Here is a 7,099-nt window from a genome sequence, read left to right on the forward strand (position 1 = left end):
CAGAGTTTTCATTGCCTTGGGTCTGGTACTTGGAACTCTGACACTAACATGACTCTCTAAATAAAAAAAAATCAAGAAGTTCCCCATGCTTGTGGGACTGCTGTCTGGGGTCCTGAGCTCTGGATGCTTACCCGGGAGACTGGGTAGTGGGAAGAATCAGGGAAGATGGAGGAGAAGATGGAGGAGAAGTCTACAGACACCAGTGGAGCCATGGGAACTGGAGAAGCCTGTGGAGGCAGCTCCAGGAGCCTCGGTTTCCCCTTGGCAGGCATGTAGGTGCACAAGGCAGTGGCAGAGGTTGAACACCAGCTAGATGCCCGGCCCAAGGAGCATGTGCCCTTGCCATCAGCTCAGGAGCTCCACCAGTGGGGTGATGGCTCAGGAGGCAGCCCTGGATTCCCAACACACCAGGAATCAGTGAAATGGCCGATGGACCAGGAATAACTCAGGTGTTCCAGTCTTTCTGGAATCAAGGAGCCGCTCCTCAGAAACAGAAAATGTGTCAATCATACACCTCTACAAGAGGAAAGGGAATCGACAAGTCTGGGATAATCATAGAAGAATATCACTGCTTTCCATTGCAGGTAAGATCCAATGCGACAACTTCAGCCTCCTCATCAAGATAAAGAAGACCGAAGTGGTGCATCAGCTAACACTGAAAGCCCAACACTAAGAGCCCACCATTACAGGGAAGGGACAAAAGCTGCAAGCAGTGGACCAATTTACATATCTTGGCAGCACCCTTTCCCATGCAGTGACAACTGACATTAACTATAGAATCCCCAAGGCAAGCTCTGCATTTGGCAGACTACTGACCAATGTGTGGGACCGCCATGGAATAAGCCTTGCTGCAGAGCTCAAAGTCTACCGAGTAGTAGTGCTAACTTCCCTGATGTATGCCAGTGAGACTTGGACTGTATACAGGAGGCACATTAGGCAATAGAACCACTTCCACATGACCTGCCCCATAGAATTCTGGTGGCAGGACAAGGTGACAGACATAGAAGTACTCTCCAGAGCAGGCCTGTCATCAGTTCACACCCTGCTGGTGAAAGCCCAGATGCACTGGGCAGGCCATGCTGCAATGATGTCAGACCCTCACATCCCTAACAGCTCCTCTATGGTTGGTGAGCTGTCTCAAGGAAAGCAATTGCATGGGGGACAAAGGAAGCAATACAAAGACACATTGAAAGCCTCATTCTAGTCCCTGGATATCAACACCACTTCCTGGGAAACCCTGGCACAAGATTGATTGACATGGCGCAACTGATCCACCAAGGCTGCCAGACATCTGAGGACAGAAGAACTATCATAGCAAAAGAGAAGCAAACACTCAGTGAACACAAAGGCAAACCTGCAAATGCTGCAACAATGGTGCCCACATATGTCTGCCCAACATGTGGCAGAACATTTTGTGCCGTGTAGGCCTTACCAGCCACCTGTGGACACATCGTGGTCAGCCCACAACCTGTGAGATGTCAAGGTCCTATTCAAACACGATGGATGAACATCATCATCAATATGGAAAAAATTACAAAATACAAAGACACGTTGGGAATGGTAGAAGTAAAGAAGGTGAACAATGGATATGTGAATTGATTTATGTTAACCTAGTAGTCGGAAACTGCCCAAAATAAAATATTCCAGGATATATTTCTACATACTGGAAGCCAGATCAATTCTGTATTGTGAAAGTAAGTCTATAATCAATGTATGTTAAATCTGGCACATAATTTGATTAGATGTCAATTGTTATTTCCCAGGTGGTCAAGGCAAGTTAGGCCTCTACTTGGTGTAGAGTTTGTCTCCCAGTTGATGTCAGGGTAGTTAAAATTCCTCATTACTATTGTGATATGCTTCCTACATATCTTAGTTAGCTGACTAGAAAAAAGTTCATCTATTTGCTCTGTTTGGTTAGGTGGCCTATAGTATACACCCATGGCAATATCATTCCCCCACCCCTTTAATATTGACCCAAATGCATTCAAGATAATTTTTGTCATTGTTGTGCTCTCTTTCTGTAGAGATGTAGTTCTTTCTTATATACAGTGGAACTCGACCTCCTCTTTTATTTGGTCTATTTCTTTTAAATAATTTAAATCCCTCTAGCTGTATGTTCCATTTATGGGTTTCATCCCACCAAGTTTCCATAACGGCAACAATATCATATCTGCCTCATTTACTTGAATTTCTAATACAAATAATAATAATAATAATCAATCCTTTATTGTCACCGCACAACATATGTACAATAAAATTGCTCAGTTCCCCCTGTTTATTCCTCATACTCTTTGCATAGTTATAAAGGAAAGAAATGACAAATCTTACAAAACAATAAAAAAATAGAATGGCAGGGAGCAGCTTTGTGGATCTCTGTATTTGGTGAAATATTGCATATAACAGAGAAAACAGTTAAGGCTCCTTAACCCAAGTTTTACATTTCTCCACTCATTTAGCCTTGCTTGCATTTCATGCAAAATAAATCCTTATTTAGTTTGAATGTGTGCTATGTGTAAAAATGATTCTACTTTTTTGCAGAGCGGTTAAAGACAGAAAGCGGTAAGTATCCTGAAGATTCTCAGTATGTGAGTAACCGATTAATATACAAAATACACAGGAACAAAATGTATTTAACTGAAGTTTGAAAAAGAATAAAATCATTCAAAACTTAAAACAACTTTACATTACTGAGCATTACCACTCAGTGAAGGTAGCATTGCCAACTGGAGTTGTAAGCACATTTGGTTTTCTTCTTTCCCGATCAATATTCATGGGACATAAGGGGATGGAGCTAAGATAACAAAGAAGGAACAGATTCTCTGGCAGTGGAATTCTGGGAAGTGACTTGGAGTTTCAAAGGTTGAGAAACAGTGGAATAGTTCATAATTTAGCTACATGATTTATCTTTACCCTTCTTTATTTAACAAATCCTTTTGATTCTCCCAATGGACAAATTGCCATTTCAACTTATAAAGTTTTGATTTTCAGGTTAAATATTGCAAAACACAAGAAAGAGTAAGCAAATGCAATTCAAGGGTTAAAATAAGAGAAAAGAAAGGGAAATGCTGAGGAAAAATGTGCAATTTAATTAAGGGCTGAAATCAGATTATTTTACTCTAGAGAAATTTGGGAAAGAGTTGCTTTTAAGGCAATCACTTTCAAAGAACTGAAGGTAATCCAAATTAGACATGGAAATGAATTTCCTTAACAAATTATGCTTTCCTTGAGGTCAGAATAGAGCTGGAAGGGACATTGGAGGTCTTCTAGTCCAGCCCCCTGCTTAAGCAGGAGGTCCTGAATACCAATTCAGACAAATGACTCTCCACTCTCTTCTTAAAACCTCCAGTGATGAAGCACCCATAACTTCTGAAGGCAAACAGCCCCACTAGTTAATTGTCCTCACTGTTATGGAGTGCCTCCTTAATTCCAGGTTGCTTCTTCCCTTGATTAGTTTCCATCCATTATTCTGATTGGGTTTATTCATAAAAAACCTGAAGGAATCTCATTTTATTTTCAGATCACTCAAGGGAAGAAATTGGTAAGTCCTATAAGAATGAAAAAGCATCTTCAATTTGGTTCTCTACATAAACCAGTTCTTATGTTGGGAATGGTAGAAGTGAAGAGGGAGACCAGCGTCAAGGTGGATTGATTCGGTTAACCAAGTAGTCAAAAACTGATTAAAATAAAATATCCCAGGATATATTTCTACATACTAGAAGCCAGATCGGTTCTGTTATGTGAAGTATGTCTATAATCAATGTATGTTAAACCTAGTACATATTTGATTAGACTTCAATTGTTATGTTTCAGGTGGTCAAGGCAAGGCAGGCCTCTAGAAAGTTATTTATTTCTCTTAAGCAATGCTCTGGCCAATGGTCTTCCAACCACCAGTAAAACTCCACCCTCATTCTACCCTGAAGACAGCCATTCTCAATCCCAAAAACAACAGGCTGTATATTGTGCATAGAGTAGGAGTGTGTTCATAGGGCACACTCAAGGGTTCCAAGTCCAAAGCACTAGGCAGGGTCCCGGCACAACTCTAAGGCAGTCCTCAGGACAAGAAAAGGGTCCTAGAGAAGAAGCAGAAAAAATTCTTAAATTACTCCCTTATACAGGTGTTCCTTGTGAGAAGGGGTAGGGTGACCTCTTTCCGAGTAGCCTTGCAGCTCTTCCCTGGCCTTGTCTTCGCTCCACTCTCCTTGCCCTTGGATCAAGTGGAGTAGGTAGCTGTTCCTCATTAGAGGAGATTGGCTGCCTATGAACACCACTGACAGTAAGCAGCTGATTGTCCTCTGTGTCTGGGCCTGCAGGCAGCTCTCCAAATGCCTACAGGGTCTAGGACAGCATCATCCTCAGCCCTGGTGTTTTCCTCCTCCTCCTCCTCCTCCTCCTCCTCCTCCTCCTCCTCCTCCTCCTCCTCCTCCTCCTCCTCCTCCGCCAAACTGGCCTTTGAGCTTTTCTTTCTGCTTTGTGATCTTAAGAAAAAGAAATTGAATTGTAAATGACATTTTACAAAGGGAAAGTTAGACTTCTGGTTGAAGACCTATGCACAGATACAGATTTTAGGAATGTAAAAATGTGGGAGGATTTAAATCAGTTCATCAGTAAGCTGCTAAGGAATGATAAATCTTACAAGGATTTCTGTGTACAATGAATATAATCCAAATTCAAAATGTAATTCAAATCGCTACAAAGTTATGCTTTTTCTTGAGGTGATTATTTTGATAATTGTAGATTTCTCTGTTTTTGTTTTCAGATCACTTAAGGGAAGAAAATGGTAAGTCCAGTAAAAGTTATTGGCACCTTCAATTTGGATTCACTAAATTAACTATTTCTTTGCAGAAGGCTCTTATTTTGGCATAGGTAGACAAAATCCATGTATTTGTTTGTGAAATTTCTAAGCACTAGAATGTGACTTGATGTCACTATTGGATCACTCAATACAGAAATGGATCTATGATTAAATTACATTTTAATATTTCTGTGCACGGATTGCCACCCTTTACCCTTATCCTGTCTAAGGATAAACTGCAGAAACATTCAGTATAGAAGACCAATTAATGTAATCCAAATCAATCAAACTAGAAAAGTATATAATTTGATATTAAATTAGTTATGAGGGAAAGAAATGACAAATTTTAAGTAACAATTACAAAAAAATAGAATGGTGGGGAGGAGCTTTGTGGATCCCTGTATTTGGTGAAATATTGTATATAATGCAGAAAAGAGTAAGGCTCCTTAACCTAAGTTTTACATTTCTCCACTCATTTAGCCTTGCTTGCTTAAATGCAAAATGAATCCCTATTTAGTTTGAAATGTGTGCTATGTGTAAAAATGATTCTACTTTCCTTTGCAGATCAGTTAAAGACAGAAAGGGGTAAGTATGCTGAAGATTCTCACTATTTAAGTAACTGGTTAATTTACAAAATACACGGGAACAAAATATATTTAACTGATGTTTGAAAAAGAATAAAATTATTCAAAACTTAAAACAACTTTACAATACCTAGCATTACCACTCAATGAAGGTAGCATTGCCAACTGGAGTTGTAAGCACATTTGGTTTTCTTCTTTCCTGATCCATATTCATGGGTCATGAAGGGATGGAGCGAAGATAACGAAGGAGCAACAGAGTCTCTGGCAGTGGAATTCTGGGAATTGACTTGGAGTTTTGAAGGTTGAGAAACAGTGGAATAATTTATTTATTTTATTCATTTATTTATTTTCTCAAGTTTATAATAGATAATATAAATAAGTATAAGCAAGAATTGAATACATAAAATGAATACAATTAAAGGGAACATTAGGACAGGGACATTAGTAATGCTGGTTCTCTTATGCACGCCCCTTGCAGACCTCTTAGGAATGGGGTGAGGTCAATAATAGACAGTTTTAGGTTAAAGTTTTGGGGGGTTTGGGATGAGACCACAGAGTTTGGTAGTGCATTCCAGGTATTAACAACTCTGTTACTGAAGACATATTTTCTGCAATCGAGTTTGGAGCGGTTCACTTTAAGTTTGTATCTATTGTGTGCTTGTGTATTGTTGTGGTTGAAGCTGAAATAGTCATTGACAGGTAGGACATTGTAGCAGATGATTTTATGAGCTATGCTTTGGTCATACCGAAAGCGGCATAGTTCTACAGTTTCTAAACCCAGAATTTCAAGTCTAGTGGCATAGGGTATTTTGTTACGAGCAGAGGAGTAGAGGACTCTTCTTGTGAAATATTTCTGGACATGCAAAATTGTATTAATGTCTGATATGCAACGCGGGTTCCAGACAGATAAGCTGCATTTGAGAATTGGTCTAGCAAATGTTTTGTATGCTTTGTATGCTCTGGTTAATAGTGTAATATTACCAGAGAAGAAGCTATACAAGATTAGGGTTATAACCCTTAATGCCTTTTTGGAAATGTTGTTACAGTGGGCTCATTTGATATGAGTACTCCAAGGTCCTTGACAGAGTGAGGGTCATCTATAAGGTCATGTCCAGTTAGCTTGTAATTAGTGTTCTGATTTTTTTTGCCAATGTGTAAGACAGAGCATTTGTTGGTTGAGATTTGGAGTTGCCAATTTTTTGATCATTCCGGCACAAAGTCAAGGTCTTTTTGAAGAGTAACAGCATTGTTGGTAGTGTTAAATAGTTTAACATCATCGGCAAAGAGAACACAGTTACTTATAACATGATCACAAAGGTCATTTATGTATAATATGAAGAGTGTTGGTCTTAGACCACTTCATGTACCACTGAATCAAAGCTTTTACAGAAGTCTATGTAAATTGTGTCTATTGCTTTGCTCTGATCAAGATTTGTAGTCCATATGTTTTTGCAGTGTAGAAGTTATAGATTACAGGAAATTTTTTATCTGAAACCAAATTATTTATTAGAGAATAGATTGTTTGTTTCTAGGTGGAGGTAATGGAATGGTTGATGATTGATTCCATGATTTTACAGGTGATGCAGCATAAAGAGATTGGTCTGTAATTTTCAACTAGGCTAGGGTCTCCCTTTTTGAAGATAGGGATGACCATGGCTAGTGACCATAGGTTGGACAAGGAGCTGGTCCTGAAAGATTTTTCAAAGATTATGCTTAGGGGTTC

Source organism: Pantherophis guttatus, chromosome 4 (assembly GCF_059756535.1).
Source record: "Pantherophis guttatus breed Tessera chromosome 4, ASM5975653v1, whole genome shotgun sequence".
Lineage (NCBI taxonomy): Eukaryota > Metazoa > Chordata > Lepidosauria > Squamata > Colubridae > Pantherophis > Pantherophis guttatus.